Source organism: Pomacea canaliculata, linkage group LG14, assembly GCF_003073045.1.
Source record: "Pomacea canaliculata isolate SZHN2017 linkage group LG14, ASM307304v1, whole genome shotgun sequence".
Classification (NCBI taxonomy): domain Eukaryota; kingdom Metazoa; phylum Mollusca; class Gastropoda; order Architaenioglossa; family Ampullariidae; genus Pomacea; species Pomacea canaliculata.
The window spans coordinates 15,251,803-15,274,625 of record NC_037603.1 but is presented as its reverse complement, the minus strand read 5'-3'; the positions used below and the strand labels follow the sequence as shown (position 1 = coordinate 15,274,625).

Sequence of the window (22,823 nt, the reverse complement as noted above, 5' to 3'; positions counted from 1 at the left end):
GTGCTCCAGGTGTCTAGCAGGCTTTTGCCTACCCACGGGCTGGCGTTTACGGACGACTTCTCCGTTGACAAAATGCCACGTGACCCGACTACGACGTACAATCGACGTGTTAGGAATTGGCTCCGGACTTGGTGCCCTAGTGACCTTTTTGTGGAGCTAAAAATAGAGCACAGCCACTGGAGCAGCGTGTCGCAGACCACACCCAAGCTTATCGCTGGCCGTCATCCTCATCTGCAGGTGTTGATGCTTCCTGTGTCTGAGTGGCAGAGGCAATGGGTGCTGCACTATATTTAAAAACTATATCAGATTAATTCTTGCTATAGAGGTCAGAACCGACTGACCTTTGACATCGTCTAATGAAAGACAGAGTAAAGAATCAAGTAAACCAACATTGGTTTATTTTCCTCTTTTTTTCTTTGTATACTCTTTTACGACAATGTAATCCTTTATCGTGCAGTGGTACTTTCACCTGAAGCTTCCACGACCCGATAAATAATTCTTGTTGCTCACACAAAAAAAAAAACAACAACAACAACAACCACCCCAAAAAACAAATAAACAACAAACAAAAACGGACCAAACAAAAAAATAGTAATAAAAACAAACCAAAACAAAATAAAAAAACCAAACCAAAATAAAAACAAACCAATCCAAAATAAAAACAAACCAAAACAAAATAAAAAAACCAAACCAAAATAAAAACAAACCAAAACAAAATAAAACCAAACCAAACCAAAATAAAAACAAACCAAAACAAAATAAAAACAAACCAAAACAAAATAAAAACAAACAAGCAAAAAATAAATTTTTTTCGCAAACACGAATTAAAAGAAGGAAAAGCAGGATACAAGAAATGTAAGTCAAAACGAAAAATAAATGAACGACAGACCGTTGCTATCAGGAGAAGGCAACGGGAGGGTTACTAGCAGCAATGGTTGAAATTTCACGCCCAACCACCCCTCTCCTCCAAACACTACAGTTATCCGCCCCGAAGTGAGGATAATAGGGTGGAGCGAATGACAAGAGACATCAATTCTGCGCGGACAAGCCTCCAAATTACAACTCACTCCAACCATCTGCCGGGCACAGCAAATCTTAGCAATATGCGTGCTCAGTAGTGAATGTGCTGCAGCAACAACACCCATCCTCATCCCACCCTCTCCATCCCCTTCGTCAGAGCAGGGTCATGACCCCGTGGGTTTTAAAACCGCTTTGCTATGACTGGCCGAGCAATGCGAGTACGACTGGATTAAACCACGGGAAACGAGCTTTTCCCTCAGTTGCTTATCCGCAAGAGCATGCAAAATTCAAATTTACAGCGAGTGTTTGCGGACCGGAAGTGTTTAAGTGCTTTTCTCTTTTCCTTCCCACAAATTCTTCAGAGGTCCCCCATAAATAATGCCCGGCTCTAAAGCGCGTCGCAAAGGCTGATGGGATATGCACACGCGATATCCTCGCTGGTCTAATGATTTCAGATTTCACATTCCTTCATTTGTGGCGATGTGAGCAAGCGATATCAATTCTTAATGAAGTTCCATGGTGAGGTGTTCCATGTTGGTGCACTCGGCGACAGACAGGTATGGTCAATGCGATGTCCTCCCTCTTCCAGCACGATCGCATCGCTAATTAAAGTGTAAAAAACAGCACTTCCGGTATACACAATAATATTTATTTCCGGAAGCGGAAGAACAGAGCTCTAAAAGCAAAAAAGAGGAACACATTCCGAATGGCATATTCATCGTATAAGACAAAATTTTATAAAAACTATTTTTCTCCAAAACAGAGATTTTAAAGGGAAGTGTCAAATCGTTGCTATGACTACGGGAGAAAAACTTTGATTTTGAACCTTGAACTTTGAGTAGCTTCAGGCTGAAGTGGAGAAGAGGTAAGTAAAGAAGATATCGTGAAACTATGGTTTAAAAGTTGTACTATTTTGACACTGAGAACAGATGGTCTTGAGAGATGGATGCTGATCCTCAAAGCGCTTGCCGCGTCACGTGATTGCCTCATCAGCTTACAGACTAATGAGAAAATAGATATTTTAGTTTCGTTCAATCGAGAATAATTATTGAATAACTGAAGAGACCTGTCCACAAACAAGGCAATCTGAGGATAAACGAAGGCTAGAGAGAGAGAGGCTGAACAATTTCACGTCTGCTTCGTGTCCATGACTCTGATGGGCGGATCTTGTCTCGGTCCGTTGCAAAACATCTGTTAATTAATTTTTGATCACTTCTGCTAAACCAGTTCACTCCCAAGATGTCTCTAGATTACTCAACGAACTCTTCATTTTGAGATTCCATATGAAACACCGGAAGCAGTGTCTCAGTGTAATAGATAATTAATATATTTAATTAACAAAAACAGCAGTTGCTTCTATGAAACAAAAAGTTGACAAAACACAAAATGTCATAAAATGGAGACAAGGCAAACCCAATGAATAAAGCAGCAAAACAGGAAAAATCCTAAATTCATCCTTTTTCAAATTGAAAGAGCAACAATGGCGCTAAATATTGATTAGATAATTAAGAAGCTAAGTGTGTTTGTGTGTGCGTACGCTCGCTCAACCAGGAAGTCTTCATCGCGACTTTGAAAGGTTTTGTGTAAAATTGTATTTAATAACAGACGACCCTAGCAGATGTCTTTTAAAGTGTTTTTTTTTTTTTTTTTTTTTTTTTTTTTTGCTTCGCAGGATATTGATAAAATAGAAACATTTGAATTCGCCTTTCGCCGCTCTTTTTTTTTTTTATCACCATGGCAACGGTTTGCGCGGTGTTGAGTGAAGTTGGGCGACATGCCGGAAACGAGGAAATGGAAGAAAATCGCACACCGCTCTAAGCTCACACAGGGATGCCATTTTCTCCGCATCCGGGGATTCGAGACTGCGTCATTTCTCAAAAATCTGTTTATTCCAACCTCATTATTTCTTCTAAATCAGTTTATCCACACCGTGTTTCAAACTCTAACTCTACAGACTGTATTTGTTTTTTGTTTTTGTGTTTTTTTTAAAGTCGCCTTTTATACAAACAAGCCGTTTTTTTAATATTTTAACTCTGTCCTATATTGGGACAAGGGTTTCTGTATCCAACCTGTCGCTATGGGTTACGGAGGTCCGGTGGCGCAACGGTTAGCGCCTGTCACCAAGGGTTGGCTGTCCTGGGTTCAACTCTCGCCTCGGGCACGCTGTTCTTTCACTGCGTGTACCATCTGTTTACAGGGCTGGTTGCCTTGTAGAGATATAGCCATAGTTGGTGATGGTGATGTCCAAACGTCCCCACAGAAATGTGTAGTCGACCCGTCCTTGATGTCACGTGACAGTATAACACAGTACGACCATCTTGCCACCTTCCGTTCTCAAGGAACAAAAACAACAGAGGGCGGTAAAGACGCCAGTGCTTGGCAGAAGAATACAGGACTGATGAAGAAGGTGCTCCGTCGACAACACAAAGCGACAACTGCAATCCGATTTGGTGCACGCTGGCGATTCCCTCGAGGCTTTGTCGAGACACGTTGCCTGATGGGTCTGGATACAGGAGCGATGAGCGGGGTACCCGTCTCCATGGAGGTTCTGGGTGGGAAGGAATTTGATTATGTTATAAGCAAAAGGCACGCAAGCAGTCCACTTTCCTATTTGCATGATCGTGCCTCTACATTTTTGGGTGGAGGGAGAGGGGAATGTAGGAGAAGGAATGAAGAACCAACTGCAAAGGAGGGTGGAGAAGGTCGACTCTGCCCACCTGTACCTATGACGTCATAGCCAGGCGCAAGAACAAGAACAAGTCCGGCCGGTCTGTAATGTGGTCGGTGCCAGAGTCTTCTACACATGGTCTACACAAGTATTGCACAATTCCCTACTGCCTTCCTTCCACACTCTCTCTCTCTCTCACACACACACTTCCTGTGGCTGTAACTTCAGATCCAACTATCCTCCAAGCTACCATAGCTACCTCCAAGATCACTAGATCCCCAATAAATCAATGGATGATTCATCAGTGACCTTATCGTCATCGTTACATACTTACTTAATCATGAGGAACTACAGAAGAAAGACAGAAGGACGCACGGACAAATTAGGACAAAAATGAAAATGCTTGAAGCGAAGAAAAGAAATAGAGTTAGTGGGATACGCACCAGACTCACTTATAAGGGACACAACATTTCATCTTCATCTTTGGGGCAGGATTTGCATGCCTCCGGGGCAGAATTTGCATGTTTATCGATTTTCTCTCTCGATCTGTATGATGACGTCAACAGTCTTAGGGAGGGAGAGTGGTTCAGTGTAGACAGAGGGTTAAGCGGGGAGTGTTGTCACCTCTTACTACGATGATTAGGAACACAAGAACCCACTGAAGCTGCCTGGTACTAAGAATATTTTAGGAGAGATACACGAGCAAACCCACGTACACCCCACTGACAAATGAAGAAAGCACAGATCTGTGCCTGCATGCACTCACGCACCCTCGGGACACCGTAGTAAAGAACGATTTATTTGGAATAAAAGAACAATGTACATTAGTGCTCGCGTAGAGATTGGCCAATACATTACCGATGACTACAGTAATGTCATGTATAGATTGGCACAACATTACCGATGACTACAGTAATGTCATTTGTAGATGGGACACAGCAGCACCTGTCTCTACAGACACATATCGATGTGACACAGCAGCAGGTCGCTGACAGTTCAGGCAAGTGATCTGAAGACAATCTGGACCATAATCTCAGTTTCCATTTTCCCGCATTCTCACTCCACAACACCGCAATGTACGGATCAGTCCCAGAATTCCAGGGCGGAAAACAGGAATTTGGGAAGCCGGGGCTCCAGCGATCAATGGCCGCCAAGACTGGCACCTCGCCGACTGCCGACAGACAAACTACAGAAAAGGGAAAACAAGAGGACTGAATCCGCTTCCTCCCTCTTTCTCTTTCTCTGTCGTGAATTCTTAGAACGTCTTTTCCATTTATATTTCGTGATTCGATTTTCGATTTTGTGAGAGTTACCTCCCCTGTTCTCAAATCACGTGTTCTTTTCCTCTACGTACGACATCGCAAAGCCACTCATACCCAACCGAATAGCAGCCCAGAGTACTCCATCATGTCACCTGGAAGTGGTTGCTAGCTCTCGCTGACCTTTCCAATCCGGCAGTTATCCCCCTTATTAACAAGCAGCATCGAAAAAGGAGGAGGCAATGCAATAATGACGGCTGGTTATGATGATGGTGATGATAAGGGCCAGTGATGAGCCGTCATTGGCCGACTGAGTCATCAAATTCATCGATAAAATTATCAGTTTTATGTCATCGTGCTTGTTGAAAACAGTTTCCATGGTTATTACTGAGGCACTGAGAAATGAAGTGACCAATGCTCTGACAGATTTACTGACAAATATACTGATACAGCTACTGACAAATAAACAGAGAAGACTTATACTTATTATTTTATAACTCTGAGACAGGTAGGAAACCTCGCAGGTGGGGTAAGCCATGGACAGGAAGCAAAGCTGAGAACGCTGGTGTGGTGGAGATGGCATTAAGAAATAATATTAAATATTATATCAGTTGAACCATTGATCTCAAAACATAATTTACTCTCTTGTAGAGTATACAGCAGTATCAGAAGGAAGCCATATTAGCTTGAGACCTAGTTTCAGCTCACAGAATTTTCCCACTGTTGGTTTCGATTACATTTTCTTGAGATTTCTTGGGTTTAGAACAGTCGTAATCAATCAATGTCTGGACGAAAAATATATCCGCATGGGAAATCACCGAGAAAAACTTGTCTAGAACAAAAGTTCAATGCTCGAGTTCCTACAACTGAGATTCTTGTAATGTCAAATCTGAGATTGAATAAAAGAGAAATTGTGTGAAACTTGCACAAATGGCAAGAACATCGTAGTTGTGTGTGTCTACAAGAGATATTTGTTTCTTGATTGGGTTCAAGCAGACGTGTTGTATGGTTGAACTGCGTGAAAATACTTATGGAAGGAATTCTGATGACTGATAATTGTTTATACTTTATACTTGTTCAAGATTTAGATAAGCAGATAATTATTTATTATAAATATTGCGACCAAGAACCAAAACAGGACAGACAGTTTTCAGATCGTTGACGGCATGAAAACGGCCTCCAAAAAATTATTTAATGTCATCAAATGATTTTACTTACACACACACACACACGCACACACACTCAAACGTTGTATGTATTACGTGTATGACCTGACCTGCATAAACAATAATGAAAGGTTAACGTCCTGACCTGATTATCCTGTAGCACGTGTCCCAGCTGTACATTACCATACACCCAGCAGATTACATCGAACCAGTGGGAGCATTACCGGCAACTTATTTGTATTTTGTCGATTTGTTAACGCCCCTGCAATATGAAAGCAATCAAAAAAATCTCCTGGTCAAAGCAACAGATATTGTTTACGCGGCAGGCTTGTGTTCAGTCGCCATCAGTCACATCAATGTCGTGTCAACAACAGCTTCAACCATCTGGTGACCGTTGCATACAATTTTGAAAGTAAGTTAAGCTAAGTAATAAAAAAAAGAGAAAAAGGAACAAAAACTACAGGCTTGACATGGAATTTATTCTTGTCAAAAGGTATTTCCTACGTCACAAGTTGAACCAGTTTTGTTTTCATTTGCAAAAGAGTCGAAATATCGTGAGGCCGCGAGAACTGACGAGAAGTAGTTGAAGACAAGACCGCAAGTAGATGTACCTATGCGCTGAGATTATTAAAAAAAAAAATTCTTTCAGGTTTATATGTGATGCAATCATTGTCTGATCTTAGAAGCTGAAGGCTGTGGACATTGGTAAAGGTCACATAGTTGATTGTATGTTGTAGCGTGCGGAACACAACATTTCAAGCTGTTTTAAAAACTAATTAACATTTTGCTTCCTAGTGATCGGATTTATGTAATTACAAGACATTAAATTTCGAAATATGAGTGAACAGTACTCTACTGCTTGTACGTTCTCGCTCATTTTTAAGATTCTGTAGAGTGTGTGACTGTGATGAGTTGTAGTGGGTCTTGTCATGAACTCGTATTACTCGTATTAGTTAACTACCAAAACCAGGCAGTTGTATACCCAGCTTCCGGTTTATTCGCACTTCAAATTAACTACTAATGCGAGGCAGGTGTGTACAAAGCTTCCGGTGTAGTCACATTCATTGTTTAGGCTCGCCGAGACTAACAGCGGAGAACTTCGCAAGAGGCTAAGCGTTGGTCTCGGCAGACAGCAGTCCACCTACACACATCCGTGGTCTTGCATTGTTTGATGTACGAATAGTGTCTTGTGTCTGACGTCTTGTGTGCGTCATTTGTACCACGTCATTTAAAGCACAAAAATACGTCATAGAGTAAAAAAAAAAAGTTTTCTCTAAAAATGGCCACGTGAGCGGGAAGAACAACAATCTTTGTCCGCCATAACTCTCACAATGACATTCCTCTAAACTACCTGATGCACATACAAATCTCTTCATCCTCATCGTCAATTGTTATTATTATTATTGAAGTATTAAATATTGTTCCTGAGAACGAAAAGCTATCAAATCACTACAACCATGTCGGCCATTAAGACGTGCACCTCTTGCAATAACTGTATCTTTACGATATAAATGTTTTTCTTCTTCAGTTTTTGGTGAGTATAATTCTTTTTGTAAATGTCGACATTTAAAAAGCTTGAAAACTTGGTTCTGTTAGTTGTAAATGTACTTTTCCTTCTGGTGTCGCGCTTGAATGAGGACAACGACCCGACCATGAAGAACTTACAGAAGAATCAATGAAAAAGTCTGGTCGGCAAACTAGAAGCCAGTAACCGGAAGAAGATGTCATCCTGACTTTGTCGAAATCTTTCTCACAGTTGGATTCCCCTTGATGCATATATAGGTGAATCCAATTTTTTCTAAAAGATTTCGCAGAAATGTAATTAAAAATAGGTATCCCTTCCTGTCTTTTTGACAGGCAAAACAAATATACTAATCATTAACTGATAATCGCATCAAATCGTTAAGTCAAAACAAAGGGGAAATTTTTTTTTAGTAAGGCATAGAACAATGACAACAAAATTCATTATTGTATTCCCCACTCTGACCCTAAGTCTGGAAAGGAAACAAGACTGCAGTTGGCGAACCCTTTATTGGGGCGTCAAGGCCGATTGAGGCTTTCCGTAGACGACGTCCAATGCCGGTGGAAGCCCCTAAATGAAGGAAACCCCATGTGTTTGAAATGATCCCGGGGTTACAGAGAACTTCAACTTCCTGCTAGGCTCCCAACAAGCATGAGAAGCCTGGCAAAGCATCATTTCCTTCTCCAAGATTCAATTTCTCTGCGAGTGAGGCAGGACAGTGACACGGTGTCGTGAACGATGAGAGTTTCAAACCAGGAAACGAAGATAACGAAATGGACCAGAGGTGAATGACCTTTGCATACATGATTGAATTTGATAGTATTTGAGAGTCTGCATCCTCTTCTGACCTTTGTCTCTCTCCTCTCCTTGTCCTTTCAGATACCAAAAAATAACAAATAAAATGTTTCATAATGTTTGACTCGCGGAACTCAATTATGTGGATCCAGTGAGGCAGACCGGCCACAACCCTACTGGTGTGACATTCAGTTTATATATATATAAAACAGCTGATATTTGTCAGAGCTATATATATATACACACCGACACAACAGTTAATATTCACAACTATAACAACTTAAGCTTTTAGGTAAATATCACACAGAGGAAATTGCAACAAGAAATAGGTCAAAGACAGAGAACGAAAACCGAAAAAATAGCGAACTAAAACAGAAAGACTGACATCGAGTGAAGAAAGTGGGACCCGGGAAAGGTGGAAGGGCAGAGAGAAGGAGCAATAGGAATAGGAAAGTGATTGATGTTCCTGATTAATCTGAGGTTTGTGCTGATGCCACTCGGTAATGTCTAGATGCACGTACGAGGAATGGAGAAATAAATATAGCTCGGAAAACACGGTAAGTAGATCGAAGGATGGGTGAATTGAAAGAAGAGAAATAATTCAACATTTTGTCACTTCTAATGAATATTGATTCACTGGGAATTGGAAATTTATTGATTGATTTCCTCTGCTGGAGTGTTATTATGGAGGGTGACTAAAGATCCCTTGACGTTTTGCTTGCATGTATGCCACACTTAGTCCTTTCCCTATCTAAGGTGGTACATAAGACATCCACTAGAGACCCAGTTTTTTCTGCCTGCAGCATGCTTAGCCACGCTGTTCCTTCATTTTTTTTCTCTGCTGACCTTCATCGTGTTTCTTTTGGACGACCATGCTTCCTCTTGCCATCAACTGTCCAACGAATGGCTATTTTGGGTGGTGCCTTAAGTTTTATTCTGTACACACGCCCTCGCCATTTCTATCTTTTTGGATTATGGTTGTCATGTTTGTTCAGCTGGCTCTTGTAAGGATATCTTCATTAGTACTTGTGTTAGGCCACGATATCTTAAAGATTTTTCTCAGACATTAGGTTTGAAAGGTCTCTAGTTTCTGTCTGATTTTCGCTGATAATTTCCAGCACTCAGTTCAATTGAGTAAGGACATTGTTTCTGAAGATTTTTAATTTTGTATTCCTTCTTAGAGCTGCTGTGGACTTCCAAATTTCTTGTAGTATGATAAGGGCTTGATTTGCTTTGACAAAGGTGTAGAAATTCTTGTAATTCCTCTACTTCTTTGTGATCAGTTGTGATGGGTTCTGTTGACTTAGCATTGACTCATTTCTTTTGTTTTACTTATGTTTATTTCAAATTTTTTATGCAGTTTTAGTGATGTTATGATCTTTTCCTGTGCATCTTTGTGTTGGCTGGATAACGTAACAATGTCAAAAGCATAATCTAAGTCTTCCAGTACAGATGTAAGTGTCCAATGGATTCCTCTTTCTCTGTCCTCTGTCGTCTGTTTCATGAGCTAGTCCATATATAAATATAAATGAGAACGGTGAGAGAATTCATCCTTGTTTGACACCAATGGTAATGTTGTCCGTTAGCTTGCTTTTGCTAACAACCACCTGGCAGTGAAAGTCAGCATATCGTGCTTTTATTTCATTTGCTACTTTCTGTGGTGTTCCATAGTGATGCATGATTTTCCTTAATGACTTACGGTGTATTATATCAAATGCTTTCGTAAAGTCTATGAACACAGCAGAAAGAGTGCTGTTCCATTCTATGTTTTGTTCTATAATCTGCCTTAAGGTGAAGATTTGATCACAGTATGGCCTCCTTTTCTAAAGCCTGCTTGTTTTTGCCTAATGATGTCATCAAGAACATTGGTGAGCCTCTTCAGGATGATTCTATGAAAATTTAGCATGTTTGCAATTTCCAGTTGTTGCAGTCTCCCAAGTCACCTTTTTTGGCAGTTTTAAGATTATCTTTTTCCATTTATCTGGAGTTTCTTCAGGAACGCATATTTTCTGAATGATCTTGCAAAGCAGGATTAGTATTTCTTTTACTTTCAACTTTGAAATCTCGAACGTGATCCCATCATGCCTGGTGCTTTGCCCTTTTTTTAGCTTTGGATGGCTTCCTTTACTTCAGTCATAGTGATGGGGCCCAAGTTTATTTCCCGGTCTTCCTTTTCTATGATATTGGCTAGTACTGGAGGGCATGGTTGGTTGAGAAGCTGGTTGAAATGCTCCTTCCATCTCTCTACTTTCTTACTTTCTTCAATGATGATGCTCATCTTGCGTTTTAAAGGTAAGTCCTGCAAACTTGTTTTCCGTCATCCTTGCCAACACCTGAAAACCACCTGACACAATAACAAACAATCGGATAATGTAGGAATGAAAGAAAGGACAGGGAGTAAAGAAAACAAGAGGCATGACTAAAAATAACTACTATAAAAGCTGGAATGAAAGCTTTTTCATGGCGTTATATGTGTTTGCCCACAGAACAAGTTTTATGTGGCATTCACCATAACTTCACTGCAGTAAAGACACGCAGTATAATCCTGGTCGACCGTGTTTTTAAAAGGAAAAAAGAAATGCCTCCAAGCTGGTGCACGGGCATAGAACTGAGGAGGAGACATCTTGTTAGTTTGTAAGTTATCCTAAGACTGCTTTTTATTGCAGTACAATAATCATTGGGGAAATAAGAAAACTTCGTAGCTGCGGTCTGTGGGTTATTGATGCTGTTGATTTTAATTTGAATGTAGTGACAGCTGTCGCTTGTAGTTTCTTCTTCGTCTGCTTGCTTTATATTTTTACTTCTATTTGATCATCTCTTACTTTTTTCTACTTAGTCTTCTACTTCTTCTGCTTTCACTACTTTGTCAACTTTTCTAACTTTTAGTTCTTTTATTGCCACTACTTCTTTTGCTTGTGTTACTTCTTTTACTGCTTTTAGTTCTACTACTTCTTACTAGTTGTCTTCTCTGGATTCGTCTTTTTCTTTCTTCCTTTATTACTACTTTCCATTTAAAGACGAGGCAGCAAAGTTCAGTGATTTTAAATAAGTGAGTTTAGTTAAATGCAAGAAGCCCATTCCCATAATTTGTTATTGTCGATTAAAAGCGCTTCTTCTTTTTGCTGGATGTCATCTGCTTCTTCTTTTTTTTTTTTTTTTTTTTTTTTTTTTTTTGCCACTGCTTCTATTACTTCTTGAACTTTTATCTTTACTAGTTGTACTTCCATTAGTTTTTCTACTTCTCTTCCTTTTACTTCTTCTTACTCCCTTACTTATACTTTTTTATTTCGACTTTTTTATTTATTCTTTTTATTCTGCTTCTCCTTGCTTGTTTTACTGGTGGTAAAAACTACCTGATTCAAGTTTTCTTTCCGACAACTGCCAGAATGCAAGGTTTTAAAGCGAATGAGATTCGTTTAGTGAAAGATGGTTTCTCAAATCAGAAAGACTAACGCCTGAATAACGAAAGAATAAACGTCTGATAAAAAATACTACGCTCTGCTTACCCTTAAACAACATTAATTATGATAGTATTGTGTATACTTATCCACAAATAACACAATTTCTCAACCACCTCCTTTGTCGTCCATTCTAATCTGTCGTTTATGGGAATATTACAGTAAGCTCATGACAATAGACCATTACTGTTACAGATCATAGTCGATAATGTCAATCTTTTTATTATCTCTGTTCTCAGACTCATCAGGACGACTAACGGTGACAACACAACGACCTTCCAGATCACCTGCACTAAGGTCAAAATGGTGCACGTGACTTACACCAGTCAATATCGGTTTGTGGGGACGGGGACTGGGGGTAGTACTGGTGGCAGGACCGGTTACCCTCCCTGTGACTGGGTTGTTTCGTCATCTCGCCACCGACACTCCACCTACCGGCTGCTGCAGACCATTGTTCTCTATTGCCAAATGAGTATTTATAGTCATGACCCCACCTGGAAGTTAATCACCCATCTCAAGACTGATGTGATGCTCGACTGCTTTTTATTAGCAAAGGCTTAATTCTCACACCAGCCACGTTGGAATAAATCTTTCCAAACTTCCCCAAGGACAACCAAAAAAAAAAGAAAAAAAAGAGGACAGCAGACAAGTCTGGTTGACATGGAAACTTCAGAGTTTGAACTGTTTTCGTGAAGTCGATGTACTTTACAAGTCTCATAAACTTTATCTCTAACTTTGCCTAGCCTCGTTCAGACACATAAAAGTCTCGTTCCGAGGTACCTGACCAGGTCAACACTCGCGATAAACCCTTTGTAGAGAGATGGACATAGTCCCCGTCTCACCAGAACCTTATTGGCCTCCGCATACCCATGTACAATGCTGACGTCAGTGTTGTTGATCTCTTTCTGCGCATGGCGATGTCTGTCGTGAGAAAAAAAAGGATTTTCAAACAGATTTTGGGAAATATTTTTGCCCTAAACTTTTTTTTTTAAACTGTTCCTCTTTCTGACCACGCCCACGGGTATTAGTGTCCTCCAGACTGTTTACACATTCAAAAGTGTAATGACACGTTAGTGTCACACACTCAGAGACATCCCAGTCCCCTTGTATACGTGGAACAGCAGCATTGTCCCCCACCATGACCCCAACTGGTATTGATGAGCCAGCACCAGTTGCACCAGACGACAGCTGTACGACAGTCCCCATGAACCACTAACCACAACTCACGACGTCAGGGGGGGACAAACAATGGCCGTCTCGCAGACAGACCAACAGACTAACGGCCTGCTGCCGTCTTGCATCACAGGCCGCAGATGATGGTCGTCACCACTGAAGACAAAATCGATATCCTTTCAAACGACAGAGGAAAATGATTTTCGTGAAATAAATTCAAACATCCGATGGTGGATGAAGCTGCTGCACTGTTGCTTGGCTGCAGGATGGAAACAATAAAAATAAATCTATTTTTGGCAGTCTCTTAATTGCATCCATTTTTCAGGACAATTTTCTCTCTGTCCTTCCTGTGTTCGTGTGTTTGCGTGCGTGCATTATTCTTCCCTCGTTACTGTCACGTGGTTAAGAACTTCTTTCTCCATAAAATAAACGGTGTCTGAAAAAAAAAACCTTTACTATTTTTCACAGTTTCAATTATTGAATTTCTTTGGCTTATATTCTCTTACCTGCCAAGGTGTGTCTGTTCTAGCAAGCTCAGAATAATTTCGAAAGTATGGCAGGTATGTCAACAGGAGCAGCCGCTCCTCGGCAAGAATAAACAGCGATGGAATGAGCTCATCATTAAGCGATTTATATTTGATAAAATATTCTCGTAAGCAGCGGCTGGAAAGAATTGAATCGAGGCGACATCTGCCGGCGTATGGATGGAGAAGTGACTGATGCTAAGCCCTGGTTACTAAAAATAGACAAGGCTAACACGTGTGCTGTTATCATCATGGGGTTCTGCTCATGAGTCAAAGCTACATTCCTACACCCGGGGTATGATATACTTCCGGTCAAGACTTACAGGTTCGAATCCCCTGTTTTCAATCATAGACAATCATTATCACCGGACTCGGTCTACATCTGATTTTAAGTCCACGCTCATCAAGGGTTCACCCATTGCTAATCCCTAGGTAACCTTACTTCAGCTTCATGACTACGACCTCAAGGATTGTGTTCTTGAAGCCCATAATCCCAGCGTGCTAACCTGTCCGAACTGAGTTAATCTGAGTGTAGCAGCTCAAACTCAGATTTTTTTACTCAATGTAGACCAACTTCTATCGGCATTTTATCGGGTCTCCTCTACCAGTCACCTGATCCGTTGTAGGATAAACACTCTGAAAGGAAAACGGAATGTTTCAAGACCTAAAAACTAAACTGGAGGTTATTATGGGATATAACTGGCTAAATTCATAATAAATTCATACTCCATTCATAATCTCAAAGCAGACTTCTTCTACTTCTATTTCTAAAGCAGACACCATTAAAAAAAATGAAAGTGAATATCGGTTTCCCCTCTGGTCATTTTGTTTCCAGATGAATATTTGTATTCTAATACTTGCCCGGGGAATGTTATTTGGTTAGAATGAATAAATTCTACTTATTAAGCTTCATGCTTGCTTTTTCATTTTTTTTTTTTAATGTTTCTCGTTTCAGATGTAGCTTGCTTGTAACCTAATTATTCATGCCTAAGAGCAACCTTTTTTTTTCGAGAAATTTCTCTGCGGTGGTTGGTTGGGTAACTTCCCCTTTGAAATGGTTCATGAATCGGGAGGTAACTTGTCTGTTGACGGAAGTGAACATTACAACTTTTATTCTTCTCCTCGCTACAGACAGTTCATTATTATTCCGAGGTTGTTTTTTTTTTTCGTGTTGGTCTTGAAAAGAAGAGATGCTACTAAATATAATTTACAGGTTGACTGACAAAATTAACAAAGGGAAAATATAGACTACACTGATGATATCTATGTTACCTCCCTGACTTCCTATAATTTTAGTATTTTTCAGATGCAGAAGATTTTTTCAGGGAACAAACACGAGTTGTCATCCTTCATGCTGCGAGAGTTATGCCGCCTGATAACTAGTGTCATGTTTGGTGTAAGCTCACATTAGTTTGTCTCCCCATGGACAACGAGTCTGACGCTCTTCACTAGAATTCATGTAGACTAATTCTTTCAATTCTGAGGGAGTATTTATTTTGAAATCCCTTGTAACCCCCGGCTTCTTGTGTCCTCAAGAAGAATGCCGTCTTCAGACCCACCCTAACCCTCTCCACCACCCGAAGCCTTGAGTCTCGAGCGTTTGATGAGCAGCTCATCATAAATTCATAGCAATTCCCATGTCTGCAGCTAGAAGCCAAACAGCACCTTCTTCCAAAATTCATTTCGTCTGCTCCTCCTTATTATCAGAAACTATTTATCAGTGAATCCTGTTAGGTTTGCGATGCCCCATGAAAGCGCATTTAAAGGGGGATAGACTTTGTACATATAGAAACCTTTTTGTACTTGGAAAGTAGTTCAATGGAGGTGAGAAAACTGTGTGCCTCCTACTTCACTTTTGAACCTAATTATATTATATCCAAGAACTTAACACAGTGAACCACGTGTCATGGGCATTAACTATCCTTCCTACAAAGGAATACCATGATAAAAGAAAGATCAACTCTCCTTACATCTAAGTTTTTTTCTGGGACACCACCGCTCTCGTGAACCACAGGTGCGTTGTAAACACTTTAATAACGAGGGCATTGAACGAAAGACGATCCTCATTTTGGAAGCTGGCAGTTTTTACCTGACATCAGACACTGAAACGTGTTACACAAATCGACAAGTCCACTTTGATCGTCTCCCTACCTGCGATAACCGTCTAACTTTTCGTGTTTTACTCAGTGGGATTGTTATCTGTCAACTGTCACCTTGTTTTTTTTCTGGATAGGAAAGGAGGGAGATGGACACCCATCAATACTCTGCGTCATCTAGTGTCCATAGGTCCTTTGTATTCCGACCTGCTACCTTCGGGTCCTGACAAGTCAGCATACCTCCGTGATAGAAAATTCTCGATTTTGGTCGTGGAATACCCTGTGAGCTGCCACGGCTCCAGATCTGCAAAGCACGTGCCAGATGGGGAGTGGTCCACCGGCCTACACGACTCAATTACACGCAGCCTGCGCCTGGGAAGAACCGCTACACACACAAATTAGATGATCATGTTATGGTCAATCAAGACCATCATGTCATCGAGTGAAACGAACCTCGTGTCTCATTAACAGAGAGGTCAACAGGACAACGCTTTCGTCAAACTGGCACGTGACCAGATCATACCATGACGTCACGCTGGTGGTTAGTAATAATTATTCCGTTTGAGGGCAAGTTTTGAATAGTATTGTGGGACTGGACTTAATTTAGGAGGGACAGACTATTTTGTCTGCCATAAATAACCAGCTCCTGGCAACAAACAAATGAAATCATCCTTCAGCCAAATACACTTGTTACCATCCTGTAAATGTCAAGCCAGACTTCGGGTCCACTGGTCGAGATGGTTTGCTTGGGTCTGTTAAGTCAGATGCTGAGATAACAAATGAAATGTGTTGCTGAGAGAGGAGTAGGGTAAACATTCTGTCAAAGCGAAAATGCAGCAACTTTTGCATTAGCCTCTGGGTTTTGTCCCCCTGTCACCTCCGTTCGACCTCACAAAGCACACATTCAGATGGGTGAGGTCGTGGCTTCAGAAATCCGCGAGAAATTTTGCCCTAACTTCACAATCCGAGACGAAATCCACGTGCAAGTTGCATGCAGCAGTAACTTTCTCCCACTTGGTGATCACAGCTCACGCGCACGCACTCCACTCGAAGCCAATCATAATGGGGTGGATCATTTTTTTTAACCTTTGACCGTTCAGCCCTCATCATGCCAATGTATTATTGGCTCCCTGCGGGGTCGCAGCCCGAATCACTGTAATCTTTTGATTTATCAGAAAGTTCGAGCCTGCCTCACTTTCAGCAAAGCGAGTATCAACGGCTCTTTATTACGGGTCGTTTCTCTCTCTTTCTCTCACTGTTTCCCCCATACACTATCACGGCATTAAGCTTTATTACGTTCTATTAATAGGCACCACCCTGCACGGTTCGCTTGATCAGGGAACAACTGATGCGACAACGGGTGTCGATCGAAGAAAAGTGCAGCAGAACCGAATGGAGGAGAGCTCGGCGACCAGAATGCAATGCGACACCAGTGATTATGTCTACAAGAACACCAGTGATTATTTCTACAAGAACACCAGTGATTATGTCTACAACACCACCAGTGATTATGTCTACAACAACACCAGTGATTATTCCTACAACACCAGTGATTGTTTCTACAACAACACCAGTGATTATGTCTACAAGAACACCAGTGATTATTTCTACAAGAACACCAGTGATTATGTCTACAAGAACACCAGTGATTATGTCTACAAGAACACCAGTGATTATGTCTACAAGAACACCAGTGATTATGTCTACAAGAACACCAGTGATTGTTTCTACAACAACACCAGTGATTATGTCTACAACAACACCAGTGATTATTCCTACAACACCAGTGATTATGTCTACAACAACACCAGTGATTGTTTCTACAACAACACCAGTGATTATGTCTACAACAACACCAGTGATTGTTTCTACAACAACACCAGTGATTATGTCTACAACAACACCAGTGATTATTCCTACAACACCAGTGATTATGTCTACAACAACACCAGTGATTGTTTCTACAACAACACCAGTGATTATGTCTACAACAACACCAGTGATTGTTTCTACAACAACACCAGTGCCTCACAAAAGTTATGTCAGCAGCAAGTCACGTGACTGTCTGAAAGTCCTGTGGAGGTGCAGTTGGCTCGGGTGCCATGACCTTCTGTTTGATGAGGACCGATGTGTATAGCTGACTATGCATTTCATTCATCCCTCATTGAATACAACTGCGAGCATAGCTGCTGACCTGTGACCTAACAGTTCCATACAACTACATTCTGCTCATAGACGAAAAAATATGGTTGACACATACATGGTACGTAGTCTACAGACGTTGATCATCACCTCCAAGAGACCATTCAAACCAACTATACAGCAGACAATTCAAACCAAATACACAAGAGAACATTATCCTATAAAAACGTAGCAATACAATCTAACCTCGTCATTCAGGTAAAGGAACTAACATTTTCCAAGAAAACCCAAATGGATTCTAAAAATAATGGGAATATTATTTTCTAAATGTCGGTTCTTTTATATTCCTTCTGCGTAATGCAAAAACATATCCTGCAAGTGCTTTCAGAAATCGAACTCTCTTTCTTGTCTGTCAAAGTCAGAATCAATCAGGAGAATCTCTCCTAGAATGAAACCCTATACCCCTCCCCCTACCCTCTTTCAATTTTTGGACAAATCAGCTCAACTTCCAATTTTCTCTCTCTCTCTCCAACCCTAACCTTGCGGTGTTAATACGGTCATATTATGCAAACAGGACAACAATGATAATATAATAATAACAGTTTTGAACTACTAACCTTGAATCCTGCAGAATGAGGGTATCCGTTAGCAAGCTGCTACCCGCAACAAGTGCAGAGAGTGTTTACAGAGCACTCACACATCAGGTTTTATACATTTTCCCACCGTTAAAAAAATAGAGAAGAATTCACTGGTCTACAAGTGACTGGCCATCCTCACACAGATGCTGAAGGAACACGACGATACCAGGCGGTGGTGGGTTGTTTTCCGCCGTAGCAGCAGCAGTGATGAGGATGTGGTGTTACAGCGCGGAGGGGCGGCGAGGGTTCTGTCGCCGCTGGCCGACACTCGTAATATTGCACCGCACCAGCGCATACACACTTAGCAGCGGCGTCGTTTGGTGCTGCCAGCCCTCCGCGTACAACAGCAGCAGCAGCAGCAGCAGCAACCTGCATCCCTGGCCACCGGCACGCTGACAGCCCGAGAAGACCAAAACGACATCGCCCGACATCAAAGGAGGCGAGCGGCTGGCGAAATATCACTCATTACACGTCACCAGTAATCACCAACGGTCGGTCTTGGCCGACAACGGCTTTGTCCAACATCACCAACCGTCCGAGATGCCACACACACACACTACCGCTTGCCGGCTCACTTCCACGCGCACGCGCGCGCGCGAGCACACACACACACGGCTAGCGACGCCGCTCAAAAGCACACAGATGGGCTCGGAAACTGCGGGAACGACAACTCGAACACGCTGCCTCCAGAGTCCAGTCCTCCTGGAAGGACACTTGGGTGTGGAGGAGGAAGCGGACGAATGCTTTTTTTTCTTTAATTGTCAATATTTCCTTGAGTGACGAGCTGCAACGCGTGTCGCGTGGTTTGCTGGATGCCGAAGTTGTTGTTGACACTGATCGGAAGCTGGCAGCGCCGCCTAGCGGTGGGTGCGAAAAGCGCCACACTCTAGACCTCAGTGCACGCGCGGCGTGAGTGTGTGTGTGTGAGTGTGTGTGCGTGTGTGTGTGCAGAGCTGAACGCAGGAGCACGAGCGGAGCTCCCCCCTCAACACCCCAGTGCTGTCGTCATGGACCATGCTACCTCCCAGTCCCTCGTCTCTTGTCCCTCCGTCTCTTCCTCCGTTCTTTCCTCCCTTCCCCTTCCGCCCGCTCGCTCCAGCCAGCGATCAGGCCTGCCAGCGGGTCGAAGACCCGAGAAACAAAAACTGCCGGGACAATTACGTCGTGTTATTCTGGCTGTGCTCGTGTTGGTGGTGCGCCGTGTGCGTGCGTGCACGCTGTGTTCCGCGTGTGTGTGTGTGGGTGTTGTATTCTGTAACGTGCGTGTATTGTATTTATGTGTTAGTGGGTGTGTGCTTGCATTCTGTACCCTACATATGTTGCACTTTCATTCCGTTTGTACTCGCGCTCTGTATGTATGTACAACTGCATGCCTCCAGACCCCGGTGCTGTGTAGCCACGTATCGATGCTCCATCCTTCCCTCCTTCCTCCGTCTGTCAGCATCTGCAGACTCAATCACACGAACCAGTGGTTATAGGGCTACCCGTACCCTTCCTCTCCACCACAGACAACCACAGCACCGCCGTTGGTTGATGCGTCATCAGTGACGCCACACTGCTGTGACCGACCGTTAAGTCCGCGCGACAACGACAACGACACCACCACCTTAGGTCACGCGCTACCACTGCTGCTGATGTTGCTGCTGTTGACATTCACCGACAGACCCGAGGACAGGCCTCCAGGCCTGGTCACTGTGGTCACCAGCATGGCGCCTTGTGTGTGGGGGGAGGGTAGGCGAGGGGATGCAATTCTCATGTGTTTGTGTGTTTGTGTGTGTGTGTTTATTCAGACTGTGTGTGCGTGTTGCAGTTTACGAATGTGTGTGTCGACCGAGTGATCCTGCTTTCTGCTACTAGCTGCAACAGCTGGACCACAACAGCAACGTGATCAAACAAGCCGATACGACCCCCTTGCTGCTGCAACCCACAGAGGAGGATGCTGGCCGGCTTGCACCACGGTGGTGGTGGTAGTGGTGGTGGTAGTGATGGTGGTGGTGGTGTCACAAGCGAGGGGATGGTGGGAGGGAGGGAGTGGAACCTTCGATGGTTTCCCTCCATGGGGAAGACAGGAAGGGGTTGATAGTAATTCTCACACCACCACCACCGCCCCCACCTACGAAAGCTGCCGTCGTCACTGAAAAAAAGACAGTCGACCGCGAGCTCTACCTCCGCCTCCGTGATGCGCCGCCCGCTGCGGATGGCAGGACAACCGGGCGAGGCGCTCCCTGAACGCAGCTTTCATCTGTTTCGATCTTGAATGGCCCGTGACATGCGCACACGCACGCTGGCTTAGACTGATGATCCGAGGGTAGGAGTGAAGGAAGAGAGAGAGAGACTGGGTGAGAGGAAAAAAAGGGATAAGAAGTGTGAAGCAGAAAGTGCACCCTGTGCATGTGGGATCAGGGAGGAGCAGTGGGAGGAGGAGGCTGGGGACAGTTGCGCTCTCGCCAGCTGCTATAGTAACGAGAGTTTGTTGCTGGAGATGCTGGATTATTTCATTCTTACCAGTGTGTTAGTCGAGAGTGAGAGACAGGCAGAGAGTGACAGTGTGTTTGTTCGCATGTGTACGTGTGTGTGTTTTTGAAGGTAAACAGATGTTTGCACGTGTGTGTGTGTGTGAGAGAGAGAGAGAAAAAAAATGCGGGTTCGAGCATAGTCTACTTTTTACATTTAAATTTTTTTTGAAGCTGTGTGCATGGTATACCATCGCTACATCATCTTCCTTTTTTCATCTCTCTCTCTCTCTAGTTTCGCATCTTCATTTACATCTTCGCTATAAGAAGCATACGGTCTAATTTTACTCTTGATATGATCTTCCTGTAAAATGTTGGTCGAACACAGACACACAGTCAACAAAATAAATACAAATTAGAAATATCAAGGAAGTCCATTAAACTCAGGGTCGCGTGCCGTGGGTTCGATTCTCTCTCCGCCCAACCACCTCTTTACGTGAAATGTGTGACGTAATCTGTTTTTCGGTTACATTTATGGCGTTCACATCTTTTCAGTGAAAGGTGTGACACTTCTTTGTCTGTGAAATGTCGGACATGCATCTGTTTACAATGAAATGATGGGTATACAAGTTTGCAGTAATATGTCTTTGATGCATCTCTGTTTGTTTAAATGATCGGCATTATCTGCTTTTAGTTATTTGCTTTTCACACATTAGTGAAATGTTTCACGCATCTGTTTCCAGTAAAATTTGTTGCATGTGTATGATATTAAAGAAATGTTGTTTAACCCAATTATCCCTCACGTTCCATTATTGGAAAAACAAATTTTTCTCTCTCCAAGTTCTTGCTTCTTGAATAGCTGTGGGTCACATTCATGAATTTCATGCACAAAAATAAAAATGTTCAACCTCCGGCATCAATGGGTTAGGCACGTTTCCAGCTCACGTTGTGTCCCAGTTTTTCACGGGACCAGTGAGAATGACAATTTGTTTTCTTGTGATTTGATATTAACTTGTGTTTCTAGCTCTTAGCAACTGAGAACTACACAGCATGCAACTGTCTTGACATCCGTGTTGTCTCTATGTTTGTATGTGTGTGTGTGCTTGTGTGTGTGTGTGTTTTGGTGAGTTTTTTTAAACGGGTATCTCGTACATTGAAAGATGAGTTCACCCAGGTTTAACGACACAGTACTTTGCCCTCAACTTTACCCAATTATAAGGAAAGAAATTGCTCCCTACTAGTCCTTTAAAAACTGGTAGAACATTTACAGTAATAGTGAAAATTCATTTCTTTGATTAAAATATGCAGGGCCCATGTGTTTTTGCTAAAAAATTATGATCTTCTGCTATTATGGACCAGAGCGCAAAAAAGTGACGGGTGGCCCCGCGTGAAGGTTGAACAAGTAAAAAGCAGAGCAAAAAAGATAATTGAAATGAGAGGCTTGGTCGGTGACAAACCAGTGAATTCAGTTGTAAGAGAATTGAAAGCCATAGACAGGCTTCGTTGGAAAGGGTTGAGATGGGGGAGGGGAGCAGCAGGGCTGCCAGACACGATGGCAATGCTACCTTAATTTTTCTCCAGTTCTTCTTTCTTTCCAGACGAGAGCGAAGGTGTGAGTACTGCACACACACAGAACTGAGAGTTGGCAATTGTCCAACCCTTCCTCCGCTCCCTCTCCTTATTTGTCTCCACCACTACCCCATCCACCCAGCTTCCTAAAACTGCGTTCGACAACTCAGCTCAAGATATACTGGTAATTTCCTCATTCTCTCCCCTTTCAGAAAACTTTGAACCACGCAGTGTTTTTAATTTAATTTAATTTTATTGTGTGTAAGGGGGGGGGTATTAAAGAAAAAAATCCTAGTATTAATATCACAAGGAAATAGTTTGACTGGTTTCGTGATGTCAT

The 22,823-nt window shown here is 42.4% G+C and overlaps 1 protein-coding gene across 1 annotated transcript in view; it reads right to left on the bottom strand.

Moving 5' to 3' along the window:
• The window catches only part of LOC112555167 (potassium/sodium hyperpolarization-activated cyclic nucleotide-gated channel 1-like), a 101,699-nt gene extending 95,378 nt beyond the window's left edge, over positions 1-6,321 (bottom strand). The window contains 1 exon segment of the mRNA XM_025223421.1: positions 6,259-6,321. The gene's annotated coding sequence lies outside the window, so the exon portion shown is untranslated.
• Between the last annotated feature and the right edge of the window lie 16,502 nt (positions 6,322-22,823).